The sequence below is a fragment of the Octopus bimaculoides genome, chromosome 11, assembly GCF_046866305.1.
Source record: "Octopus bimaculoides isolate indiv1 chromosome 11, ASM4686630v1, whole genome shotgun sequence".
In the NCBI taxonomy this organism is placed as follows: Eukaryota; Metazoa; Mollusca; class Cephalopoda; order Octopoda; family Octopodidae; genus Octopus; species Octopus bimaculoides.
The window spans coordinates 44,225,906-44,246,072 of record NC_142938.1 but is presented as its reverse complement, the minus strand read 5'-3'; the positions used below and the strand labels follow the sequence as shown (position 1 = coordinate 44,246,072).

Here is a 20,167-nt window from a genome sequence, read left to right as displayed (position 1 = left end):
TAAGAATAGCTATGAAGGTTACTCATCATTATGTGTGTGTGTGTGTGTGTAAGCCATAGACTATCACTTTATTATCATGCTAGTTCAATAACATAGCTGTGGGTATCAAGCCGCAACGACTAGCTGAAGCTGAATTAACCCCCTAGAGAACAAAATAAACATTAAAACTCATTCTCCTTACTCTTTAAGGCACTGAACCTAGAGTGAGATGTCTAGGCTGTATGTGAACGAGGCATGCATGCAGAATGTTAGGGAATTGTTTAGCCCCAGTTCAGCCCTCATCAAGCAGACCCTTGATCAAAAGTATTTTAGCTCTAACCAATCTCTTGTTTTGTGTATCTAGAACTATAGTTCCTAATGTCTCGATTTTATAAGAACAGTAAGGTCTGATGTGAGGGAGATTTAAATGTTAACCTACCATGTTGAGTGCACGCAGGCTTTCTTGTTGGGGGCGATATCATCTGTCCCAGTGTGTGTGTGGTTAGAAATGACAATAGTAAGTCATTCTAATAAGACTTGATTGTAAAGATCATTAACATACAGAAGAGAGAAGAAAGCAATAAGATAGTCAGGCATGAATCAGCCAATACAAGAGATGAGAGATGGCTAGAACATATAGACAAATGACTTAGCTAGAGATTTTTGCATCAAGAATAGACAAAAGTTTGATATCAAGAGCACTAACATTGCTTTTATAAAAGTTCTTAAGATTAAAATATCAGTTGATTGTAACATGGTAAGTGCAGTTTGCAATAGTTCTGATTCTATAGAAATTGTGCTGATGATTGTAGAGAAGAGAAAGTGATACAATTTAGTGAAGGAAGTGGTTGCTTAAAAGGGTCTCTATCCCTTTGAAATGTTGAAAGTGAGGGTGATAGGTTGGTGATGAAGAAGATAAAGATCAAGAAGAAGAGTCGGTTTAGAGGATTTTGTATGTAAACAACACTGAACTGGAATCAAAATAGGAAAAACGTGGTGTATTTATCTGCAACAATGCAGCTTATAGATTTCTTTTAGTTAAAGGATAATAATAGGAATACCTGAGTCAGTAGAGATCTTAGCAAGAAACAAGGTCTGATGGTAATTTGGGAGTTAAGAGAGCTTGTCAAGCAATGTATATAGCCATCATTTGCTTTCCAGATGGATCACTCACTTTCTATGTCATAGGTAGTGTTCTTTGCTTCTACAACCTCACCGGACCACTTGGGAGTTATTTGTGTTGTGAGCTTTGTTTGTAGGAAGGAAATGGAAGGATATACTTAGGATGGTGCTATCAGTTATCTGCTATGAATGAGTCAAAGCTGAAATACATTTGATGCCAAAGAATGGCAAATAGTTGGTTGAAGGAACGTTAATTGTATGTAAACAAAGAACAGGGAAGGATATAGGAAGATATCTAACCTTAGAGTTAGATTGTTAAATGTTGGCCTCATACAAGATTGGAAAGTGTGATGATATACAGTACAGAAGACCTATAAATCCAAGTTGATACAGAAGAACAGAGATTAAAATGAACACAAACTTCTTTCCACAAAATTTCTGTATAAAACTGCTTTGGCAAGAGTAGATACAATCTTTCTTGCTTTCTCTCTCTCTTCCACCCACAAAACCCTTCTCTCTACTATACATACATACATACGTACATAGCTTTCAGGCTGCTGTGAAAGCTTTTCAGGACAGATTAGTTAATAAATCAATATTATCAAACTAAGCAGGTACAGCAGCTCAAGAGTTTTATCAATAATTTTTCAAAATATTCAATTTTTTAAACAGCCCACTATCAAATGAAATTTTTTTTTAAGTAAATATTGAGGACAACTAGCATACAAAATTATTTTCCACTGCAATAGACATTTCTTTTTAAAAAGAGAAAAAAAAAGGGGTGCTATCAGACATAACTGCTACTGACTAGCAAGCAGCATACAACAGTAGGATACTGACAATACCTTGCAACTTAAAAACAGTAGTTTGGAAAGAACATCTGATAGAAACAAAGCAATAATAAAAACAGGAGTATATATAAACAAATAAATACAGAATCTATAAAAAGAAAAGAAAAATTTACTAGTTGACAGCTCTTATGTTAACTGCAATCAAAATGTAAAAAGAAGCTGGGCACTAATATCGAAAACTAATATGAAATGCTATGTTAAATTTCAGGTGGCTTGGAACTAAGAACCTAGAGTCATTGGACTAGATTCTACAAATTCAATTGCAGAGAATTTAAAGGCTTAAAAAATTCAGAACAACACTTCCAATTGTGAATCAATGATATATTCTGTTCATCCAAAAATATTTTAGATTCTAAACAATTTAACAATTCAATAGAAATGACAAAGACATAAGGTAATAGTATATAAACAAAGTAAAATCTGGAATCTAAGTTGGCGATGGTTTGCAATAAATAGTCCACAGGAAAGTTCGTCTATTTGATAATCAAAATAAGTTTGATTTTTACTTGAATCATCATGGATGTCAGCTTTACTGTAACAATGCTCTTTGAGATCTTTGATTCACTAAGAAAATATTTTCAGGTTGGCACATTCCTTGCTAGCAACAATGACATACTAATGAAAGCAAATGAGAACTACAGGAAAAAAAAAACAAAACAAACCCATAAATAAACCAACTATTTTGTAGTTAATTAACAGGGAAACTAATTTAAGTTGAATTCTAATAAAAGAAAAAAAAATCCTTAGATTCCAAAATTTTACAACACCCTTTAATGATTTAAGCTACTAATACTTTAATGTGATGTATCATTTTAGAAACTATTGCTACCCTCTACTAAAAAGGAAACTACTAACAGTGACAGCAAAAACAAACTATGAGAAATAGTGTGAGAAAATTAGCTCCTCTTATAGTCTCTTAGTTTCAGCAATTGTAAGTGGTCTTATGGAACTAAAATCTTTAGCTTGCAAAAGAAATTTCTGGAAGAATAAAAAATTTTTAAAAAAAAAAACGAGAGAGAGAGAGAGATATGGGGAAATAGTAGGATAGTATGTTTATAACTATTTTCAAAACAATTAAAAAGATAAAAGATTCTTTAAATTTCAAATATTTACAAGAAATCCAATACAATTTCATGTTGAAAGTAAAGAATATTTGTTATTGATCTAATTAAAACAAATAGCAATTAAAACAATACATACTAAAAGAATGAACATTTTTTTAAACAAAAAAGACATCAAACGTAAACTCAAAGAAGCAAATATTTACAAAAAAGATTCTATTTCCGTTCAAACTCTTCAATTATAATAAAATTAGAGAAAGAACTGAATTTGTGAGAAGCATGTTGTAAAGTAAATTAAAATTTGAACAAAGGAAGGCTTATAGTTTCAAAAAAGATTCACCAATACTCGTGGACAGTAGGATGAAGGAGTGAAAAACAGAAAAAAAAAAAGACTTTATATCCCAGAAGTGCCAACTTTCAACAATTTTGTGACTACATTTCTAATGAAATACACTTTTGTATTGGTTTCAGACATTGGATTGCAATCATGCTAGGGCATTGCTTTAAACGATTTTATTGACCAAATTGACACCCAGAATTTATTTAAGTCCAGCATTTATTCTAATCAGTGTCTTTTCATCAATCTGCTAAGTAGTGAAAGAGTATACAGTCAATGCCAGTTGTTAAACAGTGTTAAGAGAAAGGCAATTTATGGAGAGTAACAAATACAAGTCACACATGAACTTCTGTGTAGCAGCTCTGTCTACCAAATTCACTCATAATATATTGGTTGGTCAGGGCTTTAGCAGGAGACACTTGTAGGATTAAATCTAGAAAACATGAACTGCATCTTCTTTAACTCTTTAATATTCAGACTATTGCCAAATGTAATGCATTATCTCATAACTTTGAGATTTCAACGGTGTGATTGTTTACTTTTAGAATGATATTGTCAGGTAGATGTGAGAGGCAGGATCTAACCAGTTTGAACATAAAACAGACATGATATTTGGGCTGGATATGGCTGGTTTAAATGCTAAAGGGTTAAAGTAATTCTCTTCATAATCAGTTGTTCTATAACATTCAGTAACTTTCATAACTTAGCTCTGTAGTTGCTTCTTTTGAGAGCATCACTTTTGCCTTAGTAACAGTTGATGATGATACTGCTATGCCAGTCACTGGATGTGACACTTTCTTGCACTCCCTGACTGACTATGCAAATGACTAACACATGTTCTACTTTGCCAGATATTTTCAGCAATTATCCCTAAAGGTTCTGCTACTTTCCCTGCCTTCATATTCATAACTGTGTTTTTGACTGTATCACTGTCAACTTGGCTCCTCCGTTGAGTCTTCCCCCACCCCCTTTCTCTCACTCCTCTTGTAACATTCTGATACATCTTTCTTCTCAGCATCAGTGATGACAAGTATGCTGCTATTACTCTGTCACTTATTGTTTCCCATTATTTTGATTTACATTGATACACTGATTTGCAATGTGGAACATCTCCTGCTTCTAATTACTTCATTACAGAAACAAATCTTTTATGTTTAGCTTCTCTCCTTGCTAAGTATACTTGATATCTAACTTAACTTCTAGTTATGATATTGTTCCTTGCTCCCCATTTTCTCCCTAGGCTGCTTTCTTAGCTTTACTACTATTGAGCATACCACCTCACTATCAGGTCACTTTATACTTGGCTGGCACCTGCTCCATAGATTTAGACTGTCTTTTCAACTTCCAATCATCCTTTATGTTATAAGTTTATCTCCTCTTACTGTGTTATATGCATTAACTAGTGTTTCCTTAAACCTTTGTTTCGGTGAAGATATACTTTTCCATACCTCTCTCTTCAGGCTCTTATCTTAAAGAGATTAATCACCAGTCTTTGTTGTGTGGTACATTGTTCAATGACAGATTTCATATCTATAGTAGTTGCATATCCCATTTCCTGATGTGTATGAAGTCTATTTGATTTGCATATTCGTTTGACTTGTTGAACAAGTGGCTGACAGGTTTCCTGAAGTTAGTTTCAAATGGTTAGGCTATTTGCATCGTTGAACACCAAAAGCTTTAATTCCTCTTTATTCCTTGTACCATATCCATAACCTTCGAGTACATTGGTGTAGCTCAACATGTCAAAGTTAAAGGCTATGATAATAAATTTGCTGTCATTTGCTATTGAAGTAATTCATCGTCAGCATCATCATTGTTTAACGTCTGCTTTCCATACTGACATGAGTTGGATCGTTTGACTGAGGGCTGGCAACACAGAAGGCAGCACTAGGCTTCAATCTGATCTGGCAAAGTTTCTACAGCTGGATGCCCTTCCTAATGCCAACCACTCAGAGTGTAGTGGGTCCTTTTTACATGCTATCGGCATGAGGGCCAGTCAGTCGGTACTGGCATCGACCACGCTTGAATGGTGCTTTTTAAGTGCCACCGGCATGGGAGCCAGTCAAGCAACACTGGCAACAACCACAGTCAAATGGTGCTTTTTATGTGCCACCAGCACAGGACCAGTCAGGCGGCATTGGCATCAACCATGCTTGAATGGTGCTTTTTACATGCCACCGCCATGGGTGCCAATCAGGTGGTACTGTCATCGGCCACGACAATGACTTCACTTGCCTCAACAGGTCTTTGCAAGTGCAGTTTATTGCCTAATGATTGAAGGGTACTCTTAAATGGGCCGGTTACGCTGCACTGGCATAGGCCATGGTTACGGTCTCACTTAGCTTACTGGGTCTTCTCAAGCATAGTATATCTCCAAAGGTCTCGGTCACTTGTCATCACCTCGGTGAGGCCCAACGTTTGAAGGTTGTGCTTCACCACCTCATCCCAGGTCTTTCTGGCTCTACCTCTTCCATAGGTTCCCTCTACTGCTAAGGTGTGACGCTTTTCCACACAGCTGTCCTCATCCATATGCAACACATGACCATACCAGTGCAGTCGTCTCTCTTGCACACCACATCTGATGCTTCTTATGTCCAAATTTTCTCTTAGGGCACTTATAATCTCATGTATGCACACTGACATTACACATCCAGCGGAGCATACTAGCTTCATCCCTTGCAAGCTTATGCATGTCCTCATCAGTCAAGGCCCATGTTTCACTGCCATGTAGCATGGCTGTTTGCACACAAGCATCATACAAGCCCTTTGTCACCAGCAGAAGTAAGAGCTCTCTGAACTTTGCCCAGGCTATTATTATTCTAGCAGCTACACTCTCAGAGCATCCATTCCGCTACTGACCGGTCACCTAGGTAACAGAAGCTATCAACTACTGTTTTCTTCACATTTTCAGTGTTTATTGCCCCTGAGCATTTGTCACACACAAAAACTATCTTCCCAGTTAGTCTTCCTTTGATATTGCTGCACCTCTTATGTGTCCATAGCTTACACCGGGTACATCTTATGGAGTTTCTATCTACACCTTTTCTACAGATCGAGCAGGGCCATCTACCTGAAGGGATTTGTGATTTGTCTGCCTTCCTACTTATTAACACTTTGGTTTTTGCTAGATTGACTCTAAGGCCCTTTGATTCTAGACTTTGCTTCCATACCTGAAACGTCTCTAGTTCAGATAGTGACTCAGCTATTAGAGCAAGGTCATCAGTATACAGAAGCTCCCAGTGGTATCCTGTCTTGAATTCGTCTGTTACTGCTTGGAGAACTATGATAAGAGGGTCTGAAGATAGACCCTTGGTGGATCCCTACCTGGAATTCTTCACTGTACTCGTTGTCAGCCCTCACCTTACTGACAGCATCCCTGTACATGGCTTTTACAGCTCTCACTAACCACTCATCTATTCCTAGTTTCCACACTGACCACCAGATAAGGGATCGGGGGACCCTGTCAAAGGCTTTCTCCATGTCAACGAAAGCCAGGTACAGAGGTTTATCTTTGGCTAGGTATTTCTCCTGCAGCTGTCTTACCAGAAATATAGCATCAGTGATGCTTTTCCCTTGCACAAACCCAAACTGCATCTTGTCTAGACTGACACTCTTCCTAATTAGTTGGGCTATGACCCTCTCTGTGACTTTCATTACCTGATCCAACAACTTAATACCTCTGTAATTATTCATATCTAATAGATCACCCTTACCTTTGTAGAAGTTGACTATGGTGCTGCTACACCAGTCATTGGGTATGGCTCCTTCATGTATCACCTGATTGACTATATGGGTAACTAGACTATAGCCAATACCGCCTGATATTTTAAGCATCTCTGTGGTGATTCCCTGTTTTCATACCCTTAATTGCTTTATCTACCAAGGTACTGTCAATTTGGATAGCTGTTCCCTCTGTTGGGTCGACATTCAGCAGACTCTCTTTCTCCCATTCATTCTCTTCATTTAGCAACCTTTCATAGTGGCGTCTCAAAGTCTCTCTCCTTGCAGCCTCATTAAATGCAAGTGAGCTATCATCCATCTGGACACATTTCTCTTCTATGAGATCACGATTCTCTCTGACACACTGTCTTGCAACACTAAACACATCAAGTCTTTAGTCCTCACGATGCAGAACACTGGCAAATTTTTTCTTCTGCTTCCCCTCTGGCTAAGTAAACCTGTCTCCTAGCTTCCCTTCTGGGAATCTGAGACAATTCCCTATTACCACCATTCTTCCAGTCCTTCCATGCCTGTTTCTTTTCCCTAATGGCCCTGTCAACTACATTGTTCCACCACGTTACCTTAGGTTGAGAGGGACTTTTCACTATCCATAGATCTGGTCAGTAGCCCTCAACAGGTTGTCTCGTACAAACCTCCAACTGTCTGCCACATCCTGTGATGCTATATCCCCCTCTATTTCGTCAAAAGCTTCGAGTAATATGTCTCTAAATCTCTGTCCATTTGCAGGATCCTTCCCTTCTTCTTCATGCTGGTTGTCTTCTGGGCATCCGTTTAGCCCTGTTCCTGAAGTCACTAACTACTTATCTATGTTATGGAGTGCATTCTTCACCTGGGAAGGTTCTGGCATTTATAAGTAGCCATCTTTCCTGTTTCTTGGCGAGGATGTAATCAATTTGACTAGTGTGTCCACCAGATCGGTAGGTGAAGTAAGAGGAAATCATAGAAACAATTATTTTATTCATCTTTCAGTTCTGATTGGGATGCATATGCAGAAATTGCTGTGGCCGTTGTATTGTCTATGACAAGCTTAAGCTTAGTTATTCTATCACATACTACAAATTATTTTTATCTAACCATTTTTCTGGCATCAAAATACCTACTCCAACAGTCCAGCACTGTTATATACCCACAAGATTTTATACTCAAGTTCATTGTCTATGAAGAGTAGATATGTGCTTACATCTCTGCAATATCCTCAAACCTACCTTGCATTATACCATGAAATTTTGCATTTGACAAGAGAAGTTTGGGTGGAGAGTGGGTTGTTTGATGTTCATTTTCTGCATTTAAAAAGAAAAAAAATTGATTTTCAGATACAGTTTCCATCTAGCCCTCTACTATTATCTGCAGTGGTCCCTTGTATACACAATTTTCATTTTTGTGGCTGTCATGATTTTGCTATGGTTTATTAGCTGGATTCCCCATTCCTGTTACTAACCAGTTTACAACATGGATTGAGTACATTTTATTGTGCTACCAATACTAGTAAAGTTGTCTTTTAGGATTAAAAGTATCCTCTCAATATTGCCATATTTAATTCAGAAGTACTACCCTCCTCGACAGGTTGCCTTCACTGTGGCTTGTGACATCTATGTTTCCCTTATTCACAATTTTAATGATATTGTTGTTCTAGTCAAAATAATTTTTTGATTATTAAACTGCTATTTGGAATATAATTAAACAAAAGATTCTTACATAAAATTATGAAGGACAGTTTTAATTTAAAGATGAGCATTAAAACAAGCAATTTGATATCATATAATCAATAGCATTTTCAGGTGGTGGAGTTGGTTTCAAAATGGTTAATCTGATGCAATACTTCTTCATTATCAGCAACATCCTAACCCCTACAGTGAGACAGTAAAACTGACAGAAGAAATCTAGAACAAAGAAAAGTATATTATTAGATAGTGAAAATATACCAGAAAACTTAGTTATTGCTAGTAGTTTTTAACAGCCTGGGTGTCAAAATAGTAAAATTGAAGCTGATAATGATTCAGAAAAACTTTTCTCCCGCATCTGGTGCTTTCAACAGTAGCAATAAACTTGGTTCTCATGAGTAGAGATGTTGAAAATGGGAAGTTAAAGGATAATATGGAAGGAGTCAGTTTATTAGAGAATGAAAACAGTTAAAGTTGAATGACGGAACATTATGTTAGCTGTAATAGTAGCAGACATTAAAATAAATTACTTATAAGCATTAGTTAATGGGGCTATTCACCTATTGGAAAATATAGCTGATTGGGAAATCTCAAGCCAATGGACTATCACACTTGCAGGAGATAAATAAAATATTGATTAACTATGAGTAAACAACAGTTTGGATGTTTATTCATTCATAGCATAACTGTTTCTGTATTGTCTTTAGCGACAGGGTGGGTCTAGATGACATTTTAACCAATCAATTTTTCAGCTTTTATCAGACTTCTGCTCTCTCAGAGAGGCTTCATCTTTCCTTTTATTTGTAATTCTAGTATATTATTTTACAACTGCACATTTCCCATATCAGCTAGAAAAAATATATATCACTTATATTAGACAAAGAATAGACCTTCATATATTAGTCAACTGGCATAGCAGAGACATTATATATTAACTGGGGAGGGAAAATGAGAATGGAAACAAAACAGTCAGAATGAACTATATAGATTTTTATCCCAAAGCTTCATATAAACTAATTGTGTGCATGTGTATGCATGTGCATCTACTCTTTCACTCATTCACACATCATTTTTACAGCTTTTTTTCCATGCTTAGTTTCTTAAATGGATAAGTTCACTTGAATATCCATAAGGATGTGTTCTAAAATTCTACTCCCAGCTTCATCTAGATGTTTGCGTACTCCAAACTGTATTGCTATAAAATATAGACATTCACAACATTCTTTTTGTTTCATAAAGGAGTGTAAAATATTAACTTTAAAAAAATGTTCTGAATGATTATCAACAACAGTTGAGTGGTGATCATATAATTCTTGTTCATTCCCATAAACAACATATGGTGGATTTGGTCTTGAAAAAATCTTATTAGTGAAAATGTCCAACAAGCAGAGGTAATTGGAAAACTTCTTTTGGTACATAGCATGCAAAAAGTTTACAACTAATAAGATTAACAGTGCAAACAAGATGAAAGTTCAACTTGGTAGGACTTGAAATGAGAAGCAGATATACTAATATATCAAATAATTAGTCCAGTGTTTTTAACTCTGCATTAAAGTTCTACTTTGCACAGGAAAGCCTCCTGCTGTAACACATTTACATCAATACAGCATGGTTATTATCTAAGCTACAGCTGAGTGTATGGCTGCAGAAAAAAAACTAAATTTGCCTTGGACTGTATACAATCAAGACAAAAGACTAAGGTATAATCTGAAGATACACTGGTACACAATGACTTCATGGACCATTGATAACACCTTCCCTTCTTGGAAACATTAATATATATAATATATATATTTCAAGATGTCCTATGTCTATAAATCAATCTCAAGAATTCACTGATTAATTAAAATTACACATATGCACACATCTGAAAAAAATCACAATGGTCAACATGAGAGAAAAGAAAAACAGCTGCTAAATGCAGAAAATAAAAGTTTTAAGAAGTGCTGAGAGGAAGACCAATTTGAGTGCCTTGAATGGCTGAAAATTTTGGGGAGTAGATTAATGGAAGTGTATTGATGGAGGTGACTAATAGAGTAGGTCTTACAGTTCTCAGGACACACCAAAATATCTGAGGGTTTGACCTGAAACAAAACTTTACACTGACAGCTGCTAACTGGAACAAAGCTCAATTATGCTACACACTATTTTATTTATTATTTACATATCAGGTATGGAAATCCCCACCTCAAACCATAACCCCATATAGTCATCAACTTGACAGGAAATTTTTCACCCACCATCCTCAGATCTAACACTAAATGGCATCCTTTTTCACCTTTTACTGACTCAACAAATCCCTGCTCCACCAAATTGTCTCACTATGACCAAAGCCCCACTCAAAGCAATTCATAGTATCACTGTCTCACCTTTAGGCAATATATGAAACACTTTTCCTAATCTTTCTCCAGAATATATACTCCTGAAACTAGCTGCAAATGTATTACTTTTACCCACCAGTCTGTATGAATTAAAATAGGATACTAACCTCAGTTAGTTACCCCTACCTCCTTACAGTATCTCTCATAGTATCTTTCATACTTACAAAATACAAGAACATCAGTATCACAGAGCAGATTTATATTTTTAATGTCTATGATAAATAGTATCCATATTAAGAAAAAATTAGTAAATGACACTAGTGTAGCCGTACAATTGATAAATTAATATTCTCATAATATACACAGAGGTTATTTGAGCAAATGACAACTATTCACCACCTGGTTTTATTACTGAAGGTAATCCTCTAAAGAGGTCACATTCTATTTTGATTAGCAGATCATACAGCCAATCTAATTTAAAGAAATATATCAGCTTAGAGAGATATACAACAAATGGTATGCTGCAGATTTAAGTAACCAGTTTCTTAAGCTAGCAGTTTTTATTTGTTTTGCTTTTACTTGGCCTAAATGTAGTAATTAAGCAAACCTCTTAATCCAAATCAGTCAGTATTTCATAGATTCAAAGAAATGAGTCACAATGTTTTTCTTTTATTCCAACTAATAAAGGAGCTTGTTTACTTTTAGTAGAGTATAAGGTAAATGTAAGAGGCCATATCTGGTTGGTTTTAACATAGACAGGTAGAATATTTTGGCTACATATAACCGGTTTAAATGCTAAAAGGTTAAATCATAGTTAAAAATGACTAAAATGAACATTTTGAAACATTTGTGAGGAAGAAAAGGGAGAAGACAAAGGATAAGGAGAAAAAATAGAAGAGACAGCAAAGAGAGAGAGAGAAAGAGAGAGGGAGGGAGGAATCAAAGGAGAGGAAGTAAGTAAAAGGAAGGAGGGACAGAATGAGTATAAAAGGAGAGATATATAAAATTTTTGTTTGTAATCTAGTTGAGAGTAGCCATGAAAATATACATAAACTTAATTGAACTGCTTTTAGGAAAAGCTTACCAGCTGAGGCATGTGAATAGGGAACTTGTTTAGGGGGTCATGACTTTCACAGGCTCCACACTGATAGGGAAGTGCTTTGTTCAATATGGAGAGAAAGCAGTTGATTAAAAGTCAATACCATGTTGGCAGGACAGTATGATTACTGAAAAACTGACAGTGTATTCAGATGGTAAGTGTTCCAAGTACACAGCTACAGCAAAATTTTCCCTCAAATGAGTTATGAAGGGAGCAAGTGCTAGAAGAAGCTTACAGAGAAGAAGAAAAAATACATTATGAAATATTGCAGTGTGTGTGGGTGGGGTAACATATTTTTCCACTTTTGACAAAAAGTGTAGGCGTGGCTGTGTGGTAAGAAGCTTGCTTCCCAGCCACATGGTACCCAGTTCAGTCCCACTGTGTGACACCTCTGGCAAGTGCTTTCTACTATACTCTTGGACCAACTAAAGCCTTGTGAGTGGATTTGGTTAACAGAAACTGAAAGACCATTGTGTATGTATGTATATATGTGTATATATATTATCCATATATGTGTGAGTGTGTCACCCACCACCGCTTGACAACTGGTGTTTGTATGTTAACATCCCCTTGACTTAACGGTTTGGCAAAACAGACTGATAGAATAAGTACTAGGCTTAAAAAATAAGTCCTGGAGTTGAGTTGTTCGACTAAAACTAAGGTAGTGCCCCAGCATAGCTGCAATCAAATGACTCAAACAAGTAAAAGAAAAAGAAAAGAAAAGAAAACACAACAAAAAAAACCCAAACCATAAACTACAAATTTCATTATCTACAACTGTACTACCAAGTTACATCATCAATTTTCTTATGCTGGTATGAGTTGGATGAACCTCATGTATTTTAGCCATTGCCATAAGTTTTGTCAACTGACACACAGCAACAGAGAAAAACCAACTGTTATTGTGTGTTGTTATTTTGGGATGGTTTTCACAAATGGAAGCACCTCCCCAATATTTACCCAGCCCATGTTAGTATATTTTATCATGCTACCAGTACTTATGAAGTTCAATTAAACCCTCCACTGCTCTATGTTGTCTCCATTCATTCATTTCTGTTGTGGACTCTTACAATTATATGATTTTCCAAATAAACCATTTTACAGAGTACACTGAGTGCATTTTACTCTAACCAACACTAGAGCAATGTATATTAGACATACTAAAGTGATGTATATTTTTTTCTGCTGAGGCACTGGATTCATTTTTGAAAGAGATGGTGTCTGAATGTGTTGAGACCAGGTCAGCTTTGAATAATTTGTGATTCTTGAGATTATTTCCCTTTTTTATATGGAGCTGGTCTCATTTACTATTTTGATAATTGTAACACATCTTCTAGAGATGAAGATTATTTTAATAAACCAAGAATTTATGTTGCATGGCATTTGATATGCCTGTAGTTGTCTCTGTCGTTCATATACATGCTACTGGCCATTTTGAGTTATTTCTCTTAGTTCAATTTTGTTTAATTTATAATAGCATAAAGCAGGAGAATATCCTGAGCATGTTTTGAACTCAATAATGTTGGTAACAATAATTGTTTGATAATACTAGAGAATGCTTAGTGTGTGTGTTGATGTGTGGTGTGTGTGTTGGTATACACACTTGCATGTCCACAAGTGTGTATGAAATGCACAAGTAATCTAAGTATACCAGGGGCGTTTATGAACCTTTTAACAAAATATGCAGTCTTGGAATTTTAATTGTTTTGATATCAATTCACCTGAGACTGCTGCTGGCTCTATAATACCATTTCATATTTTAAAATGATCTAAATTAAAACCTTCCACCAAAATTTCGTGTTAATCAAAGTTCCAATCACCATCTTAATAATGACAAAGTACTAAATTCTTCAATATTTTCAAAATTAATTGGAACAAAAACAGTGTATTTCAACAGAAGTATGATAACAAAAGTGTTACTATGTATAATTCTAAGTAAGAATTGTTGCAGGCTTACTATGGTTAGCCAACATTTGCTAAGAGCGAAAAGTCTTTTTGAATAAAATACAGTTTTTAAAATCATTTCCAAACTGAACCACAACAATTTTGTAGAAAAAAAATTCTAAAAATTGAAAGAAAATGTATCTAAGATTTTCTAGTTGTCCTTTAAAACCATTTTCTTAGTAAACAGATCTAACATTTCCATTTGCAAACACACCTCTTAAAACATTTTAAAGTACAAAGTAGTTTTAAAAATTATTTCACAGAGAACCTTTCTATTACAATAGATTTTAGAGAAAAAAAAAAAAAACCTCAGAAAAGCAATCTATTTAAAAATAACTCTTGGTTAAGGATTAACTAAATGTAACCCTTTCATTACCTTTTATGAACAAATCAAGATGGGTAACATTTATTTTACTCTATTTTGACTTCCAATACATATTTAATTCTGAAGCAAATGTCCTATTTTTAATATGAATTGTCTTCACTTTTCACACCCAAGCATGAAACTAGCATCACTTTATTGACCGAAAAAATGACAAAATTGCAAAACCAACTAACTGCAGGGCAAATGATTTAACTGTAAATATAGAATACAATTTTGTCAAGTGCTGTGTAAACTATTGAGCTTATTTGAATCCTCCCTTGTTGGATTAATATTTCGTTTAGCAAACTGAGAATGCAATTAGGCACAATAGTGTATGTCCTGCTGTCTCTAACTAGAGTTAACTCATGGTGCATAACATTATCAAAATCATACTAACTATAGTTGAATTCTTACTCTCTTTCTACTTCCATCTCAATAAGCATCATACATAAACATTACATGTTCTTAAAATAATAATAAGTCTTGAGCAATTGCTGCCAATATCCTTTTACTTCCTCAATGCACTAGCATTCAAATAGTAACTCATGCACATTCAACTGTTATTTTTATTACACAACTGTATGAGCCTTTAGGTAGTCACTTGACCTGCAAAAATAGCAGTCAAACGACACATCATCTAAGTGTTGTAGTGAAAATGATATCCCACATCCCATGTGACAAAGCGGCATGAGTCAGCCACTATAAAGTCAGACAGTCAGCCAGTCATAGCAAGTAGTAGAGTCGTTGTATGAGTCCTCAGATGGGGTTAGTGTCAGTTATGTGATATATACGAGTCTGAGTTACCGGCAAGGTAGACGTTTCAAAGTCACTGTCTTGTGGTGCTATCAGTGATAGCATGGTAGATAAGTCAAAGGTAATAAGACATGGAATACCGCCACAACATAATTGTAGCGACAAGAATATTAGTGCCAATGATAACGTACAAGTGGACTATGATATAAACAATTCACAAGGATAACGTTGAAAAAAAAAAAAATTTTTACAAGAAAATAAACAATTCATGCAGATGACATTGAAAAATTTTTCACATGGAGAAATTAAAAACTCCACATTTTTGCTGTACATATTTTACAAAAATATCTGTAAGATTATGGAAAACTTGTTAGAGGATCTAGTTGGGTCGCAAAAACAGCAACAACAACAAATGTTACAACAAATGAAGTTGGTTACAAAACCGGAAAATACGTTTTTGCCAGACCATGTAGCAAATTCAATAAATGAATTTAAGCATGACCTGAAAGAAGTCACTGTTGAGGCATACTACTGAAGATTTGAACAAATTTTCAAAAACGAATGCCAAAACTGGACAGCCAAAATGAAAACGCGTCTAATTCTGAGGAAAATGGCGACGACAGAGCATTAAAATACTGTAACTTTATATTGTCTAAAAAAGATTCTCACATAAATTTTACGGACACAATTGACATTTTATGTAAAGATGTTCAGTGAAAACAATATCGGTATTCAACACGTTGGAAGTGTTTGAACATGGAGAAAAGTGACGACAAAGACTTTACCACATATGCAGGTAGAGTGAAGAGAGAGTGCAAGAGATTTAAACTGGATAAACTAACTCCAGAATTGTTCAAGTGCCTGATTTTTGCTCAGAGACTTACTGCTAAAAAGGACGTAGAAGTCAGAATGAAAATTCTCACAAAGCTGGAAATCAGCCAAAATATAACTCTCTTAGAAACTGTCAGAAGAGTGTGATATATTAAAAGTGAGGCATGATACAGAAGAAATCCAACGCAGATAAAACCAGTGTGGAAGAGTCAGAAGATGGATAAAGTGTTTCACAAAAAATACGATATACAAGCGAAGATAAACCCATGTATGGCATGCGGTGGAAGGCACCTGAGAAAAGAGTGTCCATTCAAAAAAGCAAAGTGTTTTCATTGAGGGAACACAGGACACATTAAATCGTACTGCAGAACAAAGATGATGAAAAATTCGAAAAAAAAGAGAAAAAATAAATAGTTTATCAGTAGAGGAAAAAGTTTGTACAACAAACAGAAAATCCATTAAGGTAAGAATCGAAACAGCAAGTGTCAAAATGCAATAAAACATGGGTAGTGACATCACTATCATAAATGAAGAAACATAGCAACAAATCAGTAAACTGAAATTACTTAAATCAAATAAAGTAGCATATGGTGTTACAAGAAAGAAATTATATTTCATTGGCAAATGTATTTGCAATTTAACTTTTCTAGGTGAAATGAGAAGGACAATCATTTATGTGTTGAAAAAAAATCACTAAACCTATTTGGCACAGAATGCATGGAGTTATTTAAAATGTGGGATACCCCCATTAGTCTTCTTTGTGAAAATGTAGTTAGCACAGTCTAAAGTTCAAAAGAAGTAGAACAACTGAGACAAAATATCAAAAAATTGTTTCCAAATGTTTTTGGAGGGATTAGGCTGTTGCACTAAAACAAAAGCGAAGATCACAGTAAAAGAAAAGGCAACACCTGTCTTTATGCCCAAATGGAATGTACTATTTGCAGTGTTGGACCAGGTTAATAAAGAGCTAGAAAGACTAGAAAATCTAACTATAATTGAAAAAGTCAATCATTCAGACTGGGCAGCTCTGATGGTTTATGTAAAGAATAAAAATAATAAAGAGTGTGTGCGGACTTTTCAACTGAATTAAATGACTGTTTAGGTAAACACAATTATCCATTACCAAGCCCAGAAGAGGTGTTCTCAAAACTAAATGAAGGAAAAATTTTCTAGAAGCTAGACCTCTCGGAGGCCTACCTGCAGATACAGGCAGAGGAAGATTACGCACACCTTTTAACAAACAACGCACACCATGGATTGTATAAATTCAAGTGGCTTCCTTTTGGAGTAAAAGTGGCACCTACCATATTCCAATAAGTGATGGACACAATGTTAAATGATTGTGACTTTGCTATCACTTATCTCAATGATATTTTAATAAAGAGCGAGTCAGTGGAGCAAGACTTCGAACATATTTAAAAAGTATTCAGAAAAATAAATGAATACGGGTTTAGACTAACAGAGGAAAAATGAATTTTTGATGAAAAAAAAAAAAAAAAAAAATCAAATATTTAGGTCAAGTAATTGATGAAAGGGGATGAAGACCAGACCCATCAAGGGTTACAGCAATACAGAATATGCCTGCCCCAATGAATGTCAAATTGTTACAAGCACTTTTAGTCTCGGTAAACTACAATCAAGTATATATCCTGAACATACACAACACAAGGTCTCCACTAAACGAGCTGTTAAAAAAGGATGCCAAATGGTTTTGGTCAGAAAAATGCCAGAAGACATTTGAGGAACTAAAAAGCATGTTAACTTCAGACTTGTTGCTTACACACTTCGATCTGAAGTTGGAAATGACACTGGCAACAGATGCTAGTGAAGATGGCAGCCAAAAGGCCAGAGCTCACATGTCAAGGATGCTATTGCCAGCGTAATAGCCAAACTGAAAAGGAGGCATTAGGGATTATATTTGGCATAAAAAGTTCCACAGGTTTATACATGGTAGACAGTATTGCCTGTTGCTAACAATTTATGGATCCAAGAAAGGAATCCCAGTATATATAGCAAATAGGTTGCAGCAATGGGACACCATACTACTAAACTATGACTATGCAATGGAATATTTACCTTCATAAAAGTTAGGAATGCTGACAGCCTATCCAGATTTATACCCAGAAATGGTGGACCATTTGAGGACACAGTAATAGCAGCCTTAAGAGCCAAAAGGGAAATTAAACACATAATGTGGAACATTGAACAAGAGTTACCAATAATACTAGAGGAGATAAAGTGACATGTCAAAAGATAAGTTCATTAATGAAACAAAAAAAAAAAAAACTATGGTCAGCTGAAGGAAACAAAAATAGGTTCAGTAAGAAAAAACAACAACAGGTAAACATATATTTAACTTGTGAAGGCATACCGATGTATGGCCAAAAGGTAGTGATACCTGAGACTTTACAAAAATGTATGTTGAAAGAATTCCATATTGGACATCCAGGGATTGCAAGGATGAAAGCGCTTATGCGCAGTTATGTGTATTGGCCGAAGATGGGCAAGGAAGTTGAAAATGTAATAAAAGGCTGCAGAGGATGTGCTCTGGCAGCAAAGTTGCCTACTCAAAAATGGGAGCCTTGGCCAGAAGTAAAAAGTCCATGGTCAAGACTACATATCGATTTTGTGGGTCCGTTAAATGGTCATTATTACTTAGTGGTAGTTGACAGTTTTACAAAATGGCTGGAAATCGTTAAGTACAAAAGACCAACCTCTGAAACGGTCTTGTGGACATTTTTAAAAGAGCTTTGAGAAAAACAAACAAGGAAGTCACAGACCAAGTCGTTCTGCCACAATTCCTAAGCATATACAGGGTAACACCGAACCCCAATACACCAGTAGGAAGCTCACCAGCAGAGCTGATGCTTGCAAGGAAGGTGAAATTGGTTTTTGATTAACTGTTACATGGTGAGGAAGGAAAACGAACCAGGAAAGACAATCCCAATTTTTTTCAAAATTGGCGATAAGGTGTACATGAGGTCATATAAAAATGAAAACAGTACTGAGAAGAAGGAAAAATTATAAAGTACATAGGAAAAATGATGTGTGGAATTAAAAGCAGAAAAGGTATTGAAAAAAGACACAGAAACCAATCGAAGAAGAGATTCATAAAAAATGGACCAGACAGGTTAGAAGAACCTAAGGAATGGCTGTATGATACATTCCCAGTACCAACACCGTTACAGGTGGTTGAACTTATGTGTACAAGTGAAAGAAAAAGGAAGAACACAGAGTTCCTACAAATAGACACCAAAAAGGATTCACATTATAACACTTAGAAAAGAAAATTCCATATATGTTGTCATGAATGTACTATACCTAGAAAAGGATTGGCTAGAATGCTTTCTGATCACAAATCTGGTTGAACAAAGCTAAAATAACTTTCATGCTAACTATTAGAGAATAGTAGATTGACAGAAATGGTAGAAATTTGGACTAAAAGTCTATCAGTATTCAGAATTATCACTCTACACTTAGAGTGCAAATTTTACTGGGGTTGCTTTTTTGCCTTTTAATTACTTAGAAGTTGATAAAATAACTACCAGTAATATACTGGTTTGATTGAACTGACTTTACCCATCCTTTATTGATTTATAACATATCAATGCAAGAAATAAGCTACTATTGTGGAATTTCTCTTTTTCTCATACTAAACTGATTTGTATCCATCTATGAGGAAAAGAGAGAGGTGGTGGTTGTGGTAAAGGAGCAAATTAATCAACAAAATATTTTTTTAAAAATCCACCAGTCATGAATCTTTATCAAAATACAAAGAATTTTGATCAAGTATACAAAAGAAATATCTCCAATGGAGTGTGAATTCAATTCAGAAGACTATTATTTTCCCCATTTGGCCAACAATAATAATAACAATAATGGAGTTGATAAAAAATCCTGGAGATGGTTAAGATATGTTTTTTTAAAGAAGACAAAAAAATTGATTCTGGCTGCTGAAGAACAAGCTTTATGAACCGACTCAATCAAGTGTAGAATTAATAAAATAGTAGTATCACCTTTCTGTAGATTATGTGAAAAACTATCTGAGCCAGTTAGACATATTAGTAGATGCTCAAAGCTAGCCCAAAAGGAGTACAAAAATT

The 20,167-nt window shown here is 35.3% G+C and overlaps 1 protein-coding gene across 4 annotated transcripts in view; it reads right to left on the bottom strand.

Annotated features, from left to right (window-relative positions):
• Positions 1-20,167, bottom strand: part of LOC106873169 (uncharacterized) — a 204,373-nt gene that overhangs the window by 104,409 nt on the left and 79,797 nt on the right. The window lies entirely within an intron of this gene.